This window comes from Bubalus bubalis, chromosome 17, assembly GCF_019923935.1.
Source record: "Bubalus bubalis isolate 160015118507 breed Murrah chromosome 17, NDDB_SH_1, whole genome shotgun sequence".
NCBI classification, from domain to species: domain Eukaryota; kingdom Metazoa; phylum Chordata; class Mammalia; order Artiodactyla; family Bovidae; genus Bubalus; species Bubalus bubalis.
This window is the reverse complement of record NC_059173.1, coordinates 72105347-72129067: the sequence shown is the minus strand read 5'-3', so window position 1 is coordinate 72129067 and position 23721 is coordinate 72105347. Positions and strand designations below refer to the sequence as shown.

The following is a 23721-nucleotide window of genomic DNA, read 5'->3' as shown; positions in this document are numbered from 1 at the left end:
GCCTCTGTAGTTGTAATGTTTTTACACTTGGGAATTGAATTCTATTTCCCCCTCCGTATTGAATGGGCAAAACTTGAGCTCTGATATCAGGGACATTAAGCAGAATCATGCATATATGTAACAGATCTATGTATTTTAATCTCTCTTGTTTTCCTTTACTAGTGAGTTAATGATTGACACATACAACACAACCATAGTTAATAAATTATATTTTAAAATTTTGTTTTTTTACAATGCAAGCTTTAAATGATGAGACAATTTCTGGAGATTGACTGTTTTGAACCCCCATCTATTAGCTCAGAATTTTTGCCATGCTCATCATCAGATTGATCTCTTGTTTGCAAAATTTGAAATCCCGTGGCCAATAATTACTACATTGCTTTAGTAACAAATCTAAGGAGAATAATATTTATTATATAACTAAAATATCCCAAGGACTATTTTGAGACTTTAAGGTGGTGGGTGGGCACATGCAATGTTTCTATTTTAGGACTAATATTACATTTAAAGAGAATTTGAGCATTTTCCCACCAAAGCTATAAATTGTATCACACATTAGCAAAAAATGACCACATTTTTGTTTTCTGATGCCACAGTTCTATTTGTCATGTATTCCATATAGTTTTAGTAAAATTATTTGCCTTAAGATTGTTCCTATAAAGATATACATATATGTCCAATAAAGCTATATCTTTGCAATAAAACTGCATTTTGCATTAAAGTTATGTGTACATTAATCTCTACAGATTGAATATTCTCACCTCAATTCAATTATTTCATATTAGAATATTTTCTGTACACCTAACCATTTACATTTTACCTTTTGGACATCATAAATTTCCATCTCTGTCCATTGAAATGTGATTATGAATTAATATACTATGTTTAATTTAATTTGAGCAGTATGAAGTGAAATAAGATTATTTCTTCACTTAATCTCAGTACTAACCTTTACCTAATTATTGCTTACAAAATGTATGATTTTCAGTTTTCAGTAGACCCATGAAAATTCTGTTGTGAAATTTCTGTTTAACAAACTAAATTTTAAAAAATCATCATTATATATTAATATCAAACACTTTCTGCATATTTTTTGCCTAAATTCAGGGCTCTGTTTCTTAGTAATATCCCCCTTTTTGGTTATTTATTTGGATCCATGTGATTATTGAATATGTATTATGTCATTCCTCCCAACTTGTTTACTTACTTTTTTTCAGCTTTTCCAAACTGTGACGTTCCCAGGTATAACAAGCCTGATTTATCTGACCTAAACCTGGAATATGGGAGACCCAGGTTCGATCCCTGGGTCAGGAAGATCCCCTGGAGAAGGAAATGGCAACCCACTCTAGTACTCTTGCTCTTGCCTGGAGAATCCCATGGAGGGAGCAGCCTGGTAGGCTAAGTCCATGGGGTCGCAAAGAGTCAGACAGGACTGAGCGACTTCACTTCAAACACTAATTAATATAGAGCAAAACAAAGCCAAAGGCATAGGTTTCAAACTTCACTACTTTCAGTGAATAAATTATTCATAAACAGTTGAATAAGGCAAAACATGGATTGACAACTGTATATTTGGAAAAGGTGGTAACATTAAACATTCAAATGAGATAAAAGACTTGGAAAATTAGACAGGCAGGAAGTAGTATAGAGTATAGCAAACAGGCACAAACAGGCATAAAGGCAGTGGTGGCAGTTTAGTCTCTAAGTCATGTCCAACTCTTGTGACCCCATGGACTGTAGACTCCCAGGTTCCTCTGTCCATGGGGTTCTCCAGGCAAGAATACTGGAGCAGGTTGCCATTTCCTTCTCCAGGGGATCTGCCAGACCCAGGGACTGAACTCAGGTCTCTTGAATTGTAGGCAGATTCTTTATCAATTGAGCTATGCTGCTGCTGCTGCTAAGTCGCTTCAGTCGTGTCTGATTCTGTGCAACCCCATAGATGGCAGCCCACCAGGCTCCCCCGTCCCTGGGATTCTCCAGGCAAGAACACTGGAGTGGGTTGCCATTTCCTTCTCCAATGCATGAGAGGGAAAAGTGAAAGTGAAGTCGCTCAGTCATGTGTAGACAGCACGGATGACTATGTGAATGCTCTTCAGACCACAGAGGGCTGTGGACGCTTGACCTGAATGACCTTTTGTGACAGGTAATGATCTGTTCTGCCACATCCCAGATGACTTGAGCATCACAGCTTCTATCAGGCGCAACTGTAGCAGAAAGAGCAAAGGAAGGGCCATGGAGAATTTCCCTTCAAAAATTATATGTGAGTTGATCTTTTTAGCAAGCCCTGAACCACACTAACTTTACTCCAGAGTTCTACTAAGCCAATTCCCATTCCACCTTCATATTAATGGTTAGCTTTAATATTATGATTGATTTTGATTATTTATTGTTAATGATAGATTTCCATAATATGTGTGTTACATCCATTCAATGTCAACATCTACGGGCAGAGCTACTTAAACTCTGGCGTAGCTGAATGTGTGTGAGGTGGCTTTGAGTGTATAAATCATCTGGAAGACAGAAAGTGAGAGAAGAATAGAAAATTTTGAGAAGGAAAGAAGGCAATAGAAGAAAAACTATTGTAAGTGGTGCATTCTAATCAGAGAACAGTTTTCTAAATTGCATTCTTTTATACAAATTCATAACTTCTTTTTTTAATGAATATCTGTTTGTAGGAATAGCAGAAATAAAAGTTGATGTGTTTACTGCTATTATTAAAAGTATATTCCTGAATTTTGATTTAAGCTTATCCCCAGGAAATTATTCCATGAAATAAAATCAGAATCTATTCAAAACTTAAAACATTGGCATATATGCTATATAGCAATCTATTACAAAGCATAAATGGTGAAAAAGTTTGCACTGGAAAAAATAAACTGAAAGTTCTAAGTTCTTTTCTTGGCTAGTTTCATGTGATACTGTTACTTTTGTCTTTAAATACTTAATAACTTCATTTCCCTAACCAAGATTACTTTATAAATAAGCTCAAATTTTGATGACACAATAGAAATATAAAATGATCAGGTGAAAAGTATATAATTTTAAAACAGTCTGATACACATTTTATATCAGTTAGTTTATATCTAATTGGATACAAGTACTTGAGTAATAATAATACATGATTAATTAGGAAATATTCTCATGATAAACAGTAAGCTTGATCCACACTTTAAAACTTCAAAACATGCTATGTTTAGTCAAGAAAATGTAATATTCTCATGAAAAACAGTAAGCTTGATCCACACTTTAAAACTTTAAAACATGCTCTGTTTAGTCAAGAAAACATAGGCAACAATCCCAGAAATAAAGGGACCATTTTCTTAGTAATTACATTCCATACAGCCTTCTTTACTTCCTCATTCCTAAAGCTGTAGATCAGAGGATTCAACACAGGGATCACCACTGTGTAGAACACGGAAGCTACTTTGTCTTGAGTCAGGGAGTAGCTGGAAGTAGGTCTCAGATAAGTGTAGATGGAGGTGGAATATAACAGGATCATGGCTGTCAGGTGACATGCACATGTGGAGAAGGCTTTGCGTCTCCCCTCCCCTTTATGCATACAGAAGATGGAGAAGAGAATGTAGCAGTAGGAGGTAAGGATCACCAGCAGAGTTCTGATCATATTCACACCAGCAAATGTGGACAAGATGCTTTCACACAGGTGTGTGTCAGAACACAAGAGCTTAAAAATTGGAGGGGTGTCACAGAAGAAGTGATGGATGACCTTGGAACTGCAGAATGACAAGCTGTTCACATAACCTGTGTGAACCACAGAGTTGAACAGTCCTGCTGTAAAAGCCCCTGCTGCCATTTTCAGGCACTGTCCTGGACATGATCAAGGAGTAAAGGAGAGGGCTACATATGGCCACATAGAGGTCATGGGCCATTAACCCAAAAAGAATGCATTCAATTGTGGCCAAGGCTATAAAGAAGTACATCCACAGAAACAAGCCAGCAAAGGAAATGGTTTTCTTCTCTGACAATAAATCAATCAGCATCTTTGGAGTGATGGTGGAGAAATAACAAACATCCACAAAGGACAGGTTAGCCAGGAAGAAGTACATGGGTGTGTGAAGTCTGGAATCAGCTCTGATTAAGAGGATCATCCCAACATTCCCCACAACTGTAAGTGTTTAAATCATAGAAAAAATGGCAGAAGAGGATAACTTGTAGCTCCAGTGTGTCTGCTAATCCCAACAGGATGAACTCCGTCAGTGAAGTATAATTTTTTTCTGGCCATTTATTACAGATATATAATGCTTCAGCTTCCGTTAGATGGAAACATTTCACTGTTCAATGTTTCCATGAAGTAATAGGAATGTTAATGTGGTTAGTGGCACATGAGGGATAAAACGGCTTGGATAATAGAGTATAATAAATAGAACAACTGAAATAAGGTAGAAACTAGTGAAAAAATGAATAAATGTTGGAGTTTGTTAAGCAATTGTCTGTATTAAATGTGGGTTGCTGCTGCTGCTAAGTCGCTTCAGTCGTGTACGACTCTGTGCGACCCCAGAGACGGCAGCCCACCAGGCTCCGCCGTCCCTGGGATTCTCCAGGCAAGAACACTGGAGTGGGTTGCCATTTCCTTCTCCAATGCATGAAAGTGAAAAGTGAAAGGGAAGTCGCTCAGTCATGTCCAACTCTTCGCAACCCCATGGACTGCAACCTACCAGGCTCCTACATCCATGGGATTTTCCAGGCAAGAGTACTGGAGTGGATTGCCATTGCCTTCTCCGAAATGTGGGTTGAGGTATCCAAAAATCCTTGGCCTAAGTCTACATAGTTCACTTCAGTTTTTTCCTAATGCAATATTTATGTTCTATTCTTTCTCTTCTAGCCCACATCCAAAATGCAAAGTTCAGAGCTATCCTTGTTGAAGTCGTCCCCATTTTCTGGGGAGGTATTTGTTTAACTCAAATGCATTTTTTTTTCTCATAAAGATGGTTCTCTTTATTCTTTGATTCCAATATTTATGACTCACTACCCAAACATCACTTTTGTGTTTTCCAAGCAGCAAACCCAGCCTGTTTCAAATAACCCATATTTTGATACCTATTATACTCTTAAGAATTATTATGTATGTTTTAAAAGTTAACCACGTATCTGTTCTCATTACAAAACACATTATCAAATCAATGCCCTATAGTAGCAGTCACCATACCTGTCCTCGGCAGTGAAAGATAAGGGCAGCAGCACACACTTAATAATATCTTTCCCAGTACTAGTTCATCTGGTCTATTATTTTCTTCCTTATCATAATCTTCTCTAATAACTCAGTTGAGGCATAAAAATTATAAACAGACAATTTTCATGTTGAAATGAAATTAAATCAGAGACAATATGGATTGTCTCTGTGTAAAAATTTGAGACACTTCTTGAAAATATACACATACTTGGATTTTTTTTTTTCCTGAAAGAGGGTTTAACCATGGTGACTAGATTACAGCTTCTAATTGTGAGTCAATCCTCTAATGACAGAAACTCCATTCTCAAAAGTAATTAAAATATGATCATACATAGGTAGATGCAATCACACTCTATGTGGACTTGCATCATAACTTATTGATTTCTGTGTTACTTTAAAGTTGTTTTCCAAAGATAAAAACTTTTAATTGGCTATTTAATTGCCTATTTTTTTTTATAATTTTAGCTTATTCCAAAAGGGTACATAAACCACTACAAAATTATAATTCTCCCCCTATGTATGCATATGTCTGAGTGTGTGTCTGTGTATAACTGTGTGTGTATGTAACTCACCACATTTCTGGGTAAATTTAACCTGCAATCCACCTGTTTTGAGTGAAATAAACTGGAAGAAGATGCTAACGACTAAGTTCATGAATATTCTTCTGATGAATATGAATTATATTGGCCACAAAGGGACCTAAATTTTTGAGCTGGATGACAACTTTATGACAGGTCATTAGGTCAGATTTACCACATCCCAGGTGAATATCACAGCTTCTATCAGGTGCCACTTTAGCAGCAAGTGCAAGGCAAGGGCCATGGGCAATTTCTCTCCAAAAACTATATAATATAGTTACCATCCTAACAAGACCTGACCCCCCTCTCAATTTCCTCCAGAATTCTACTGTCACTGCCATTCCACTTCCACATTAAGGCTTACCTTTAATATTCAGATTAAAGGATGCTGTTGGTAATTGACAGAAGATTTCCATAAGCAAGAAATCCATGAGTCCATCATGCAGAATATGTGTCAGTTTCACACATTAAACACTGATCTACCTGTTTTGGAACTATGCCATGATTAAACTCTGCCATAACTGAATGTGTGTTCATGTGGCTTTGTTAATATGTATCACTCTGGAGGAAAGAAACTCAAAGAAGAACAGGAAATTTTTGAGAAGAAAAGAAAGGAATAGTAAAGAAAAAAAAACTGATCTAATTGTGCTTTTTAACAAAACAGCTGTTTTCTATATAGAACACTGCTACACAATTCATATTTATAAATTCAGTTCAGTTCAGTTCAGTTGCTTAGCCATGTCTGACTCTGCGACCCCATGGACTGCAGCACGCCAGGCCTCCCTGTCCATTACCAACTTCCAGAGTTCACCCAAACCCGTGTCCATTGAGTCAGTGATGCCATCCAATCATCTCATCCTCTGTCATCCCCTTCTTCTCCTGCCCTCAATCTTTCCCAGCATCAGGGCCTTTTCAAATGAGTCAGCTCTTTGCATCAGTGGGCAAAATATTGAAATTTCAGCTTCAACATCAATCCTTCCAATAAACACCTAGGACTGATCTCCTTTAGGATGGATTGGTTGAATTTCCTTGAAGTCCAAGGGACTTTCAAAAGTATTCTCCAACACCACAGTTCAAAAGCATCAGTTCTTCGGCGCTTAGCTTTCTCTGTAGTCAAACTCTCACATCCATACATAAAGAACATTAATGCTAAAGTTACTGAGATCAGATTCTGTCTAAGAGATTGTTTCCTGAATACATCTCACAAACATCTTGTCATCAGTGTCTTCTTCCATTTCATATTCTCTTATTAAAAGTGTAGTTTGTGATTCCATTCACTTCATCTTCTTCGTCATGTCATCATTGCCCATGTCAGGTCTGTTTATAGCATGACTAAGTCCACAGCTTCCTGGATTCAAATTGATTTTCAAAGTTTCATGGATGGATTTGTAAATGGAGAAATTAAAAAAAAGTACCAGAACTAGCATCAACTCATTGCACATTGCATCTTATTTTGAGAGGTTTAATTTACTAAAATATATAGAAAGAAATCTCATTAATTTGCACCTAACTACATTAGGTTTCCTTACATGTTGAGCAATGTAAAACTCAATTGCAGCTAAGGAATTTCAAGCAAGAGCAAATCTCGAGTTATCACACTTTCAAACTTCAAGTGATATTTGAAAGTTATAGTAATTGAACTAGTGTGGTACTCCCATAAACATAAGCACATAGACAAATGGAGCAGAATCGAGACACCATAAAGAAAGACATATCTATCAGTTCAGATGCTCAGTCATGGAGTCTTTGCAACATCATGGGCTGCAGGACACCAGGCCTCCCTGTCCATCACTGACTCCCAGAGTTTACTCAAACTTATGTCCATCGAGTCGGTGATGCCATCCAACCACCTCATCCTCTGTCGTCCCCTTCTCCTCCTGCCTTCGATGTTTCCCAGAATCAGTGTCTTTTCCAATGATTCAGTTCTTCACATCAAGTGGCCAAAGTATTAGAGTTTCAGCTTCACATCAGTCCTTCCAATGAATATTCAGGACTGATTTCTTCTGGGATAGACTGGTTGGATCTCCTTGCAGTCCAAGGGACTCTCAAGAGTCTTCTGCAACATCACAGTTCAAAAGCATCAATTCTTCGGTACTCAGCTTTCTTTACAGCCCAACTCTCATATCCATACATGACCACTGGGAAAAACATAGCTTTGACTAGACAGACATTTGTTGACAAAGTAATATTTCTGTTTTTTAATATGTTGTCTAGGTTGGTCATGACTTTCCTTCAAAGGAGTAAGTGTCTTTTAATTTCATGGCTGCAGTCACCATCTGCACTGATTTTGGAGCCCCAAAAAATAAAGTCTGACATTGTTTCCACTGTTTCCCCATGTATTTGCCATGAAGTGATGGGACCAGTTCTCATGAACTTAGTTTTCTGAATGTCAAAATTTTAGACAACTTTTTCACTCTCCTCTTTTATTTTTATCAAGGGGCTCTTTAGTTCTTTGCTTTCTGCCATAAGGATGGTGACATCTGCATGTCTGAGGTTATTGATATTTCTCCCTTCAATCTTGATTCCAGCTTCTGCTTCCTCCAGCCCAGCGTTTCTCATGATGTACTCTGCATATAAGTTAATAAGCAGGGTGACAATATGCAGTCTTGACGTACTCCTTTTCCGACTTGAAACCAGTCTGTTGTTCCATGCCCAGTTCTATCTGTTGCTTCCTGACCTGCATACAGATTTCTCAAGAGGCAGGTCAGGTGGTCCGGTATTCCCTTCTCTTTAAGAATTTTCCACAATTTGTTGTGATCCACACAGTCAAACGCTTTGGCATAGTCAATAAGGCAGAAATAGATACTTTTCTGGAACTCTCTTGCTTTTTCAATAATCCAAAGGATGTTGACAACTTGATCTCTGGTCCCTCTGTCTTTTCTAAAACCAGCTTGAACATCTGGAAGTTCATGGTTCATGTACTGTTGAGCTTGGCTGAATAATTTTGAGCATTGCTTTGCTAGAGTGTGAGATGAGTGCAATTGTATGGTAGTTTGAACATTTTTTGGCATTGTCTTTCTTAGGGATTGGAATGATAACTGACATTTTCCAGTCCTGTGTCCACTGCTGAGTTTTCCAAATTTGCTGGCATATTGAGTGCAGCTCTGTCACAGCATCATCTTTCAGGATTTGAAATAGCTCAACTGGAATTCCATCACTTCCACTAGCTTTGTTCATAGTGATGCTTTCTAAGGCCCACTTGACTTCACATTCCAGGATGTCTGGCTCTAGGTCAGTGATCATACCATCTTGATTATCTGGGTCATGAAGATCTTTTTTGTACAGTTCTTCTGTGTATTCTTGCCAGCTCTTCTTAATACCTTCTGCTTCTGTTAGGTCCATACCATTTCTGTCCTTTATTGAGCCCATCTTTGCATGAAATGTTCCCTTGGTATCTCTAATTTTCTTGAAGAGATCTCTAGTCTTTCCCATTCTATTGTTTTCCTCTATTTCTTTGCATTGATTGCTGAAGAAGGCTTTCTTAGCTCTCCTTGCTATTCTTTGGAACTCTGCATTCAAATGGGTGTATCTTTCCTTTTCTGCTTTGCTTTTCACTTCTCTTCTTTTCACAGCTATTTGTAAGGCCTCTTCAGAGAGCCATTTTACATTTTTGCATTCCTTTTTCTTGGGGATGGTCTTGATCCCTGTCTCCTGGACAATGTCACAGATCTCTGTCCATAGTTCATCAGGCAGTCTGTCTATCAGATCTAGTCCTTTGAATCTATTTCTCACTTCCACTGTATAATCGTGAGGGATTCGATTTGGGATTCGATAAATGAATGGTCCAGTCGTTTTTCTTACTTTCTTCAATTTTATTCTGAATGTGCCAATAAGAAGTTCATGATCTGAGCCACAGTCAGTTCCCAGTCTTGTTTTTGCTGACTTTGTAGAGCTTCTCCATCTTTGATTTCAAAGAATATAATCAATTGGATTTCGGTATTGACCATCTGGTGATGTCCATGTGTAGGGTCTTCACTTGTGTTGTTCTAAGTGGGTATTTCCTATAACCAGTGCATTCTCTTGGCAAAACTTTGTTAGCCTTTGCCATGCTTCATTCTGCATTCCAAGGCCAAATTTGCCTGTTACTCCAGGTGATTCTTGACTTCCTACTTTTGCATTCCAGTCCCCTATAATGAAAAGGACATTTTTGGGGGGTGTTAGTTCTAGAAGGTCTAGAAGGTAAAGCTTCTTCAGCCTTACTGGTCAGGGCAAAGTCTTGGGTTACCTTGATATTGAATGGTTTGCCTTAGAGATGAACAGAGATCATTCTGTCATTTTTGAGGTTGCATCCAAGTTTTGCATTTCAGACTCCATTGACTATGTTGGCTATTCCATATCTTCTAAGGGATTCTTGCCCACAGTAGTAGATATAATGTTCATCTGAGTTAAATTCACCCATTCCAGTCCATTTTAGTTCACTGATTCCTAAAATGTTGACGTTCACTCTTGCCATCTCCTGTTTGACCACTTCTTCCAACTTGCATTGATTCATGGACCTAACATTCCAGGTTCCTATGCAATATTGCTCTTTACAGCATCAGACTTTGCTTCTGTCACCAGTAATATCCACAACTTGGTGTTGTTTTTGCTTTGGCTCTATCTCTTCATTCTTTCTGGAGTTATTTCTCCACTGATCTCCAGCAGCATATTGGGAACCTACCGACCTGGGGAGTTCATCTTTCAGTGTCCTATCTTTTGCCTTTTCATACTGTTCACGGGGTTCTCAAGGCAAGAATATTGAAATTGTTTGCCATTCCATTCTCCAGTGGACCACATTTTGTCAGAACTCTTCACCATGACCTGTCTGTCTTGGGTGGCCCTACACTGCATGGCTCATAGTTTCATTGAGTTAGACAAGACTGTGGTCCATGTGATCAGATTGGTTAGTTCTTTCACTTAGCATAAGGCCCTCAAGGTCTATCCATGTTATCACAAATGGCAAGATTTCCATTTTTACGGTTATTGATTCCATTTTGTGTGTGTACATGTACATACACATATACCTTTTTCTTTACCTATTCATCTACTGTTGGCCAGTCAGGTTGCTTCCATATCTTCACCATTGCAAATAATATTCTACCTCTGCTCTTTATAGGCCTAAAATATTGTCTTTGGACCCTTAATGAGCATTACAACCAAGTCATTTAGGGACTTCCCTGGTAGTTCAGTGGATCAGACACTGCACTTCCACTGTACAGGACCTGGGTTAGATCCTTGGTTAGGGAACTAAGATCCTGCATGCCGCACAGCATGGCTGTGTATAGTCAACTAACATTTATGTATAGTCAACTAACATTTCACAAAGGAGCCAAGAACACTCAGTGGGAAAAGGACCAATTCTCCAATGAATAATACTGAGAAAATTGTATAGCCACCTGTTAAAGAATGAAATTGGACATCATGAACTTACATCATGAACAAAAATCAGCTCAAATTGATTAAGGGTAAATATAAGCCCTGAAACCATAAAACATCTAGAACATGTAGGGTAAAGCTGCTCAGCATTATGCATCTTGGCAATGATTTTTTTTTTTTTTTTAATCTGAAAGCAAGAGTCTGTTTTGCATTTAAATAAACGTTGTATCTCCATATACTCTACAAGTCTGTATGTTTTTTTCATCTTTCTGTCTTCTCCAACCAGTGTGTTAATGAATCTGACCCAGACTCAACACAAACATGAATAATGATACAGGTTTATTTGTTTTACAATACAAGTTTACAAGGATCATTCAATTTCAGGAAGTTGAGGACTTGGAACCCAATTCAGAAACTAAGTTTTTGACATAGCTCTTCAACCAGAGTTGATCTCTTCTTTGCAAAAACTTGAAATTCCTTCACCAAGATTCATCCTTCTTTAGTAAAAACTCTAGGATAATAATTTTTATTAAGTGACTGAAACATCCCATAGACTATTTTGAGGCTTAAGGATGGAATGTAGGTATATGTAATGTATTCACAGTAGGCTTAAAATCACAAAATTTAAAGATAAAAAGATGATACACACCAATTTCCCAGCCAAAGAAGTAAATTATACCTAAGTTTAGCAACAAATGACACCATTTTTGCTTTCTGATGTCATACCTTCTATTTGAGATATATTCCATACAGTTTCTAAAAGACTACTTGTTTCAAAATCGCTTCTATAAATTTATATATTTCAATAAACCTACATATTTTCAACAAACTTCATTGTGCTTTCTTTTACTACAGATTGTATCTTTTTAAATCTATTCAACTACTTTATATTTCACTTTTCCATATATGTGACCATTTTAGTTTTGCCCTCTTGACATAATATCACTTATCTTTCTCTTTTAAAGGATAATTATAAGTTAATACATTATATTTTAACTTAATTGAGTTGTGTGAAGTTAAACAGGCTTATTGCTTCACTTAACCCTTTACCTAATAGATGTTTACAAAATATGAGACTTCCCATTTTTTAATTATCTAATGAAAATTATTTTGTACATGTTAGTTTATATTTTTAAATGCAAATAAAACATCATTTTTATATATTAATACCAACTGTCTCTGCACACTTCTTTTTCCTAAATGCAGGACTCCAATAATTTCATCTTTTTGGAAGGTTGTATATTTGAATCTTTGTGATTCCTAAATATTGATTATTTCATCCTTTCCAGTGTGTTTGCTTAATTTTCCAACTTTATGATATTCACAGGTTTTGAAGGTAGTCTCTGATTTCCCAGAATTGCTGATGAATATTGACTGAACAAAGCATAAAGGCATGCATTTCAAAATTCATTAACTTTTATAAATAAAATACTTTGAATAAAAAAAAAGGTATTCAAAAACCCTTGAATAGGCAAAACATGGCTGATAAGTGGTAGGTGGTAATGTTAAATGTTTAAGTGAAATAAAAGACTAGGAACATTAGAAAAACTGAGCGAAATGCAAATAGCCAAAGGTGCAAAAGAATGCTACATTAATAAGGGAGGGTTTAATAAATGTTGTCAAATTATAAAGAAGAGAGGATGAAATCAAACTCAAAATTAGAGGTTTCAATGCTTTTACAATCTAAATTTCTTCTGAGTCAAAGAAAAATTTTTAAAAAATTGAATTTATTTTACAAAAATTCTTTGAAAAATGAGCAAGAAAATATGATTTCAAAATAATTTTCAAAAGCAATTAAAGGCTAAGTAAATAATCTTGAGTTACATAAGCAGTACATATTCAGTTAATTAAAATGAACAAATATAATTAACTGGTAATAGCTCCCAAAGTTGGAAATATTTGAAGACTTTGCAAATGAAAGGTCGGGTATGCAGGTTCACACACAGAGTGTGTCTCCATAGGAGCGAAGAATGTTCCTGTCAGACTTAGGCTCACTAGAGCTCTCCTACAGAGCAAAGGGGAGGGAATAGACATGTGGATGTGGTTCTGCCTTTCCCTCTGAGTGTGGGTCCCCTACCTCTGACCCAGGCTGAGGGGAAACATCCCCTGAGAAAAGACATCCAAGAAGCACTTTTCCCACAGGCTGGGAAGCAGAGGCAGCCAACTGCATTGCGTTTGCAAGCCTGTATTTGGAAGGAACCGTTTAGATTCTACAATGGGAGACCTCCAGATCTGTTCACAACCGAAATTCCAGAGGTAGGGCCGAGCATCTCCCTTGCCGTTTGTGAGCCTTGCAAAGATATTCCTAGCTTAGGTCAGGAAGGGCGGCGGTGAGGAGATATCCCTCGTCCAAGGTAAGGAGCATTGGCCACGCTTTGCTGGAGCAGCCGTGAAGAGATACCCCACACCCAAGGTTAGAGAAACTCAAGATGGTATGTGTTGCAAGAGGGCATCAGAGGGCAGACACACTGAAACCATACTCACAGACAACTAGTCAATCTAATCACACTAGGACCAAAGCATTGTCTAACTCAATGAAACTAAGCCATGCCCGTGGGGAAACCCAAGATGAACAGGTCATGGTGGAGAGATCTGACAGAATGTGGTCCGCTGGAGAAGGGAATGGCAAACCACTTCAGTATTCTTGCCTTGAAAACCCCATGAACAGTATGAAAAAGCAAAATGATAGGATACTGAAAGAGGAACTCCCCAGGTCAATAGGTGCCCAATATGCTACTGGAGATCAGTGCAGAAATAACTCCACAAAGAATGAAGGGATGGAGCCAAAGCAAAAACAATACCCAGCTGTGGATGTGATGGGTGATAGAAACAAGGTCCAATGCTATAAAGAGAAATATTGCATAGGAACCTGGAATGTCAGGTCCATGAATCAAGGCAAATTGGAAGTGGTCAAACAAGAGACGGCAAGAGTGAATGTTGACATTCTAGGAATCAGCAAACTCAAATGGACTGGAATAGGTGAATTTAACTCAGATGACCACTATATCTATTACCGCGGGCAGGAATCCCTCAAAAGAAATGGAGTGGCCATCATGGTCAACAAAAGAGTCCGAAATGCAGTACTTGGATGCAATCTCAAAAATGACAGAATGGTCTCTGTTCGTTTCCAAGGCAAACCATTCAATATAACAGTAATCCAAGTCTATGCCCCAACCAGTAATGCTGAAGAAGCTGAAGTTGAATGGTTCTATGAAGACCTACAAGATCTTTTAGAACTAACACCAAAAAGAGATGTCCTTATCGTTATAGGGGACTGGAATGCAAAAGTAGAAAGTCAAGAAACACCTGGAGTAACATGCAAATTTGGCCTTGGAATATGGAATGAAGCAGGGCAAAGACTAATAGAGTTTTGCCAAGAAAACGCACTGGTCATAACAAACACCCTCTTCCAACAACACAAGAGAAGACTCTATACATGGACATCACCAGATGGTCAACACCGAAATGAAATTGACTATACTCTTTGCAGCCAAAGATGGAGAAGCTCTATACAGTCAGCAAAAACAAGACTAGGAGCTGACTGTGGCTCAGACCATGAACTCCTTATTGCCAAATTCAGACTTAAATTGAAGAAAGTGGGGAAAACCACTATAACATTCAGGTATGACCTAAATCGAATCCTTATGATTATACAGTGGAAGTGAGAAATAGATTTAAGGGCCTAGATCTGATAGATAGAGTGCCTGATGAACTATGGACTGAGGTTCGTGACATTGTACAGGAGACAGGAATCAAGACCATCCCCATGGAAAAGAAATGCAAAGAAGCAAAATGGCTGTGTGGGGAGGCCTTACAAATAGCTGTGAAAAGAAGAGAAGCGAAAAGCAAAGGAGAAAAGGAAAGATATAAACATCTGAATGCAGAGTTCCAAAGAATAGCAAGAAGAGATAAGAAAGCCTTCTTCAGCAATCAATACAAAGAAATAGAGGAAAACAATAGAATGGGAAAGACTAGGGATCTCTTCAAGAAAATCAGAGATACCAAAGGAACATTTCATGCAAAGATGGGCTCGATAAAGGACAGAAATGGTATGGAACTAACAGAAGCAGAAGATATTAAGAAGAGATGGCAAGAATACACAGAAGAACTGTACAAAAAAGATCTTCACGACCCAGATAATCACGATGGTGTGATCACTGATCTTGACCAGACATCCTGGAATGTGAAGTCAAGTGGGCCTGGGGAAGCATCACTAAGAACAAAGCTAGTGGAGGTGATAGAATTCCAATTGAGCTATACCAAATCCTGAAAGATGACGCTGTGAAAGTGCTACTCTCAATATGCCAGCAAATTTGGAAAACTCAGCAGTGGCCACAGGACTGGAAAACGTCAGTTTTCATTCCAATCCCAGAGAAAGGCAATGCCAAAGAATGCTCAAACTATCACACAATTGCACTCATCTCATACGCTAGTAAAGTAATGCTTAAAATTCTCCAAGCCAGGCTTCAGCAATATGTGAACCATGAACTTCCTGATGTTCAAGCTGGTTTTAGAAAAGTCAGACGAGCCATAGATCAAATTGCCAACATCCGCTGGATCATGGAAAAAGCAAGAGAGTTCCAGAAAAACATCTATTTCTGCTTTCTTGACTATGCCAAAGCCTTTGACTGTGTGGATCACAATAAACTGTGGAAAATTCTGAAAGAGATGGGAATACCAGAACACCTGACCTGCTTCTTGAGAAATGTGTATGCAGGTCAGGAAGCAACAGTTAGAACTGGACATAGAACAACACACTGTTTCCAAATAGGAAAAGAAGTACGTCAAGGCTGTATATTGTCACCCTGTTTATTTAACTTATATGCAGAGTACATCATGAAAAATGCTGGACTGGAAGAAACACAAGCTGGAATCATGATTCCTGGGAGAAATATCAATAACCTCAGATATGCAGATGACACCACCCTTATGGCAGAAAGTGAAGAGGAACTAAAAAGCCTCTTGATGAAGGTGAAAGTGGAGAGTGAAAAAGTTGGCTTAAAGCTCAACAGTCAGAAAACGAAGATCATGGCATCTGGTCCCATCACTTCATGGGAAATAGATGGGGAAACAGTGTCAGACTTTACTTTTCTGGGCTCCAAAATTACTGCAGATGGTGACTGCAGCCATGAAATTAAAAGACGCTTACTCCTTGGAAGGAAAGTTACGACCAGCCTAGATAGTATATTCCAAAGCTGAGACATTACTTTGCCAACAAAGGTCTGTTTAGTCAAGGCTATGGTTTTTCCTGTGGTCGTGTATGGATGACCATAGTCTCAAGTTGGACTGTGAAGAAGGCTTAGCGCCGAAGAGTTGATGCTTTTGAACTGTGGTGTTGGAGAAGATTTTTGAGAGTCCCTTGGACTGCAAGGAGATCCAACCAGTCCATTCTGAAGGAGGTCAGCCCTGGGATTTCTTTGGAAGGAATGATGCTAAAGCTGAAACTCCAGTACTTTGGCCACCTCATGCAAAGAGTTGACTCATTGGAAAAGACTCTGATGCTGGGAGGGATTGGAGGCAAGAGGAGAAGGGGACGACAGAGGGTGAGATGGCTGGATGGATCACTGACTCGATGGACATGAATCTGAGTGAACTCCAGGAGTTAATGATGGACAGGGAGGCCTGGTGTGCTGTGGTTCATGGGGTCGCAAAGAGTCGGAGACGACTGAGTAACTGATCTGATCTGATCTATAGTGGTACTGCCCATGAAGGAGCAGGCTGCGGGAGTGTGTCAGACATGACTGGGCGCCTTACTGGGGTCAGCTCCACTACTGCATTTCCAGTCAAAGTAGGCCCCAGGCCTACTTGGAGAGGGGGTGGGGCCCGGTTGTCTCCAAACTGCCAAGGGTTAGAGCAATTGGAGCTCGGTCAGACGTAAAGGAAGAGGAATAGGATGGATTTTCAAGCTGTTGCTTGGCCACACAGCTTCAGTGCTCCACGAAGAGAAACAGGTGCACTGTGCCCCTAGGTCGGGTATGCAGGTTCATACACAAAGTGTGTCTCCGTAGGAGCCAAGAATATTCCTGACAGACTTAGGGTCACTAGAGCTCTCCTACAGAGCAAAGACGTGTGGATGAAGTTTTGCCTTCCCCTTTGCTGACATTCCTGGGTCAGAGCGGTGCTGCCCATGAGGAAGAAGGCTGTGGGAGTGTCTCTGAGGGGGCCGGGTGCCATGCTGGGGTCACCTGGTCAAGGGCACCTTGCACATCCGATGGGCCCCAGGAGAGGAGTTACAGACTGGCCCCTTGCTGGAGATATCACAATGCGAGGCAAAAAGCTAGCTCTGTCAAAAGGAGGAAAACAGCAATGGGATGGATTTTCAAGCAGTTGCTAGGTCACACTGCATTAGGGCTCCCCAGGACAGACATGGGAATTTTGGCCCCTAGGCCCAGTATCCAGGGGCGCACACAGGGTGTTTTCCCCACAGGATCCAAGAATGTTCCAGACAGACCTAGGCTCACTAGCTGTTGCTAGGCCACACATTATGCTATACTTATTGCTAACAGTAAAAATACCGTTGGAGCTCTAATTAATTTTTTTTTTTTACTTGCAATGTTAGTGATAGAATCAAAGGCCGATATCTACATCAAACAGGAGAAACGTAATGGAAACAAAACAATTTTATGTAATAACATCGTCGTGTTCCTATACAGTCAAATGGACATGCAAAAGGACATGATTTTTCTGAATGTTTATTTCAGAAAGTTAGAATTGGATGCCTGCAAACAATAAAACTAATAATATATTAATACATAATGTTAATAATATACAGTTGGTCATTCTTTTTCCTATTCTACCACAGCTAACTGACTTGAAGTCAGTTTTAGTAATGACTACTAACATAAGACCCTCATCAATAAGTGAAGATGTATAGGAAAATCCATAATATATCTAAAAAAACATCAAAGATAAAATGATGATTAAAAAAAAATACAGTGACATCTTAGTTGCTATAAGAAACAAGATGATTATGAAAGTAAATCCCATGATCACGTACAGGCCCCGGAAGCCTGTGACTGTCACGAGTGTTGACTTCTCCTTCATCTGAGGTTGTAAAAAGTGCTTTGTAAAATCCTGAGGTTTGCACCAGTTGTAACCTCCTGAAGAGACTGCAATAAAAAGAGTTTCTAGAATATCCTGACAATTTTCATCTACCAGGCTGTGGTGAGCTCAAGCAATACATACTCCAGAGGACAGAAGACAGACATGTTGGGAAGTGGGAATGACTTCTACTGCACTTAGGGAGAAAGGGCATGTTGCTACTCAGCCTAGTACAAGTGTAGAAGCAATACCTCAGTGATTAAACCTTTAAAGACTCTATACAAATGACAACAACTGGTAGGAATAAACCTTCAGAAGTGCCTTCTCAGACCTCCCATCATATGCACAAGCATAATAAAAACACTGAGTTTTCATGGTCTCACACAAAATTAGACTCACTTATAACAATGGCCAGAGAGTCTCCTATAAGACATCGGAGCTGGGATTTACTGTAGGATGCACACCAGTTTAATGCACCGCTATATGTTATGGAAATATGCGTTATTGACAGGGTGAAGGCATATTCGTGAATAACAGCAAATAACACTACAAATTCAAGGAACATGGCTACAATGACAATAGCTAATTTCATGATGGCTACTACTTGGTAGAACTAGGATTGCCTCTCCCATTAAGTACTTAAATGGTCAGATGTAATATTACCCATTAGTTTCTCACTGTAATTCTCACTTAGAAACTAAATCTAATACTTTCCATGTTTACTAGCACAAGAACAGTGAAAGATCCTTGTAGAAGAAAGTCAGACAGACATGCTTCTGTTTTATCACAGAAGCTGCTAATGACCAGTCTTGCTCACAAACAGATTGCTAATTCCAAATTTCTAGACAGTTATGCAGATATTCTTTACCAACTGAGCCACCATGGAAGCCCTAATAGCTCAGTTGGTAAAGAATCAACCTGCAATGCAGGAGGCCCCGGTTTGATTCCTGGGTCAGGAAGATCCCCTGGAGACGGGATAGACTACTCACTCCAGTATTCTGGCCTAGAGAATTCCATGGACTCTACAGTCCATGAGGTCACAAGAGTCAGGCAGGAATGACTGAGCCACTTTCACTTTCACATGTGGATATTATTTTTAAAAAATGTGGTAACATATCTAGTACCTTTGTCAAGCTAAAGAATGAGTAATATAAATATGAATAATCAACTTCATCCTTCATAGTTATTCTGTCCAATAATTGCTTTGAGAGGAGATGAACTACTCATTGTTAAAGAGAAATGATCCTTTCCTCTCTGAAACATTTGTCAATATTCAGTTGGGTATGGTGAATAAAATACTTAAGGATCTAATACATAAAAAGGAAATACGAAAAGTACATAGATTTTTCAGTCCCTTTCTCAAAGGATGGAATATTTTGTATTTGCCCTGATTTTATGTCTTGACTTCATGTACAATTGTTTGTATATTGATATTTTTAGTTGAAATAAGACTAAAAATATTGATATAATACTAATATATCATGTTGGTATGTGTGGTTGTCACACAGGATTCACAGGAGATTTAAATTCACAGTTGTCAAGGTAAAGGATTAATGCTATTTAGCTTCTTCATGAATCTATACCATGAAAGAAGAGCTTTTCTCAACATATTTCACTGAAGGAACTACAAGGATGATAGGCATAATACTATGCTTCAACTCATGGATTTCTAACTATTGCTTACAATACAGATCTGATTTTCAACATTATGGTTCTTTCAGTGTCCTTGAACAGCATTTGTTTTTCTGTTCAGTTCAGTTCAGTTCAGTTGCTCAGTCGTGTCTGACTCTTTGCAACCCCATGAACCGCAGCATGCCAGGCCTCTGTCCATCACCAACTCCCAGAGTTTACCCAAACTCGTGTCCATTGAGTCAGTGATGCCATCTAAGCATCTCATCCTCTGTCATCCCCTTCTCCTCCTGCCTTCAATCTTTTCCAACATCCGGGGCTTTTAAAATGAGTCAGCTCTTTGCATCAGGTGGCCAAAATATTGGAGTTTCAGCTTCAATATCAGTCCTTCCAATGAACACCCAGAACTGATTTCCTTTAGGATGGACTGGTTGGATTTCTTTGCCGTCCAAGGGACTCTAAAGAGTCTTTTTCAACACCACAGTTCAAAAGCATCCATTCTTCTGCGCTCAGCTTTCTTTATAGTTCAAATATATATTCTGTATTGGAGAAGGCAATGGCACCCCACTCCAGTACTTTGCCTGGAAAATCCCATGGATGGAGGAGACTGGTAGGCTGCAGCCCATGGGGTCACTAAGAGTCAGACATGACTAAGCGACTTCACTTTCACTTTTCACTTTCATGCCTTGGAGAAGGAAATGGCAACCCACTCCAGTGTTCTTGCCTGGAGAATCCCAGGGACTGGGGAGCCTGGTGGCTGCCGTCTGTGGGATCACCCAGAGTCGGACACGACTGAAGTGACTTAGCAGCAGCAGCATATATTCTGTATACAGAAGAAAAAAACTCATGAGTATAAACGAGTGTATGAATTGTTACCTTCCCAAACCAGGGATCAAACCCACCTCACTTCCATCTCCTGCACTAATAGGCAGATTATTTAATGACTGTTACACCTAGGAATCAATATACTTTTCAAGAACCACTGCCATCAGCTTCTACTGTTCATGACCAAAGTAGGAGAAAGAACACTGGAAGAAGTACTCGTAAGTGTATTAGTTAGCCAAGGAACTGTTATTCTGGGTACTCCAGTTATTACTGAGACAAGTCAGTTCCTCCAATGATGATGGGTATAACTGAAATTATATGATGGGATGATGGGTATTACTACAAATTCATGGGATGTGATGTCTACATGATAAATGTGTTCATCTCGTGCTACTGCTTCAGGTATGCCTACTTCAGCATGAAGGACTGCACTTAAAGGGATGGCTACTATTCCAGCTCAAGCAACAGATAGTGAAGTGCAGGTCATTCTCTTTTGTTGAAAATAATCAGCAGTTTGTCAACATATGTAACATGCCAGAGAAAGCCTTGGGATGGAACTCTAAAAACAGGTTAGGCCCTCTTTTTGCAAGCCCTGCAATAAAATACAAATAAAAAAAAAAAATAGCAATGATTTTGTCAGGACTTCCTCACTTTTTCTTTCTGGATGGCAGGAAACAGACACTGAGGCCAGATGACTGCAGGATTTAATTGTGAGCTAACACTGGGTGGGGTGGAAGCTCATCACTCTAGTAAGAATGTGGCTCAATTAAACCGTTTGACTTTCATTCACTTCATGTACATAGAGTTCTATAATCCTTCATTAAGAAATTATATAAGTTATACTTCCTTACACCTGCACAATCTCTCCCTTTCTTTTCACGAATGTCAATTCCTAGTCCAGCACTTATACAACGAGTGTTACAGGTAGTAATAGTGCATAAATGATGATGAGCAATGATAAGAAGTTTATTCTCTGTTTGAATTCTCTCTTTTTATATAATCAAGCAGTGAAATATACTTATGGATGTGAATATTTTAGTGGCGTGTATAAATACATGTTGACTAGTGTTATGATAACTCATAGTGTTGGCAAAATTATTATCATGGTATTATATCTTTTTCATATATTCCTTTTGAGATTCTGTTCCATTATACGTTATCATAAGGGATTCAATACAGTTTCCTAAACTATACAGTAATCCTTGTGGTTTCTTTCATATATAGTAACATGTATTTGTTAATAATTCAAACAAAAACTGGTACATAAATATTCATAGTGACATTATTTGCAATAGCCCAAAGGTAGAACCCATTCAAGTGTCCATCAGTGGGTGAAAGAATATGCAACACAGAGTATATTCAAAAGCTTGAACAGTATTCTACCATACAAAAAGATAAACTGAAATGGTTCTGCCACTGTGCAAGACATTACAGAAATTACTCCAAAACTAACACATGGAATAAATATATATATTTCAATTCTAATTCATGCTATGTACCAAAAATGTTTGGAAAAGGGGGCTGGAAAAATGTATATTTCTGCAGTCATATTTACAACAGCATGATTCACACTGGCCAACAAACAGAAGCAATCTAAGTGTCCATGGACAGCCAATTCCATAAACAAACTGTGGTATACACACAATGGAATATGATTCAGCCTTTCAAAGACGGTAATTCTGACAATGCTACAATGTGGATGAGCCTTATGATCATTATATTAAGTGAAATAAACCAGACCAAAAAAGGACAAACGTTCTGTGATTCCACTAGTATGAGATATCCAAACAAGTCAAATTCAAAGCCAGAAAAAGCAGAAAGTGATTCCCAGGGATGGAAGACAGTTCATGTTTCATGGAACCCACTCAGTTTCCCTTGGGAAAACTGACTTCCCATGACATCTCCAAAACCAATTATACAAATAATTGGAAGCCATATCCAATCAAATGAATGTAGACATTATTTTACAATTTATACCAACCTCACTTAAACTTCTCAGCAGACAAAAGGCAAAACTGTATCTATGGTACCTCAGCTTTGTTTAAAACGGTATTCACAGTACCTCAATTTTGCTTACAAAATTTAACAAAAAAAAAAAAACACTAAAGTCTATCCAAAAAAGGATATAAAATTTATAACATGACCTTTAAAAAATTATAAATTTAAACTGTGAAAATCCTTATTCACAAAACTTAACCACAAGTCGCAGAAAAATACATTTACAAAATACATATTTGATAAAGGATTGTACTCCAACTATAACAAAAAAAATCTGGAACAAACAACCTCATTCAGATCAGTTCAGTTCAGTCGCTCAGTTGTGTCCAACTCTTTGTGACCCCATGAGTCTCAGCACACCAGGCCTCCCTGTCCATCACCAGCTCCCGGAGTTCACTCAGACTCATGTCCATCGAGTCAGTGATGCTATCCAGCCATCTCATCCTCTGTCGTCCCCTTCTCCTCCTGCCCCCAATCACTCCCAGCATCAGAGTCTTTTCCAATGAGTCAACTCTTCGCATGAGGTGGCCAAAGTAATGGAGTTTCAGCTTCACCATCATTCCTTTCAAAGAAATCCCAGGGCTGATCTTCAGAATGGACTGGTTGGATCTCCTTGCAATCCAAGGGACTCTCAAGAGTCTTCTCCAACACCACAGTTCAAAAGCATCAATTTTTTGGCACTCAGCCTTCTTCACAGTCCAACTCTCACATCCATACATGACCACAGGAAAAACCATAGCCTTGACTAGATGGACCTTTGTTGGCAAAGTAATGTCTGTGCTTTTGAATATACTATCTAGGCTGGTCATAAATTTCCTTCCAAGGTGTAAGCGTCTTTTAATTTCATGGCTGCAGTCACCATCTGCAGTGATTTTGGAGCCCAGAAAAGTAAAGTCTGACACTGTTTCCATTGTTTCTCCATCTATTTCCCATGAAGTGATGGGACCAGATGCCATGATCTTCGTTTTCTGACTGTTGAGCTTTAAGCCAACTCTTTCACTTTCCACTTTCACCTTCATCAAGAGGCTTTTTAGTTCCTCTTCACTTCCTGCCATAAGGGTGGTGTCATCTGCATATCTGAGGTTATTGATATTTCTCCCGGCAATC

At 38.8% G+C, this 23721-nt stretch overlaps 1 pseudogene; it reads right to left on the bottom strand.

Moving 5' to 3' along the window:
* Positions 1-2054: 2054 nt before the first annotated feature.
* LOC102393241 lies at positions 2055-4155 on the bottom strand (annotated as a pseudogene).
* Between the last annotated feature and the right edge of the window lie 19566 nt (positions 4156-23721).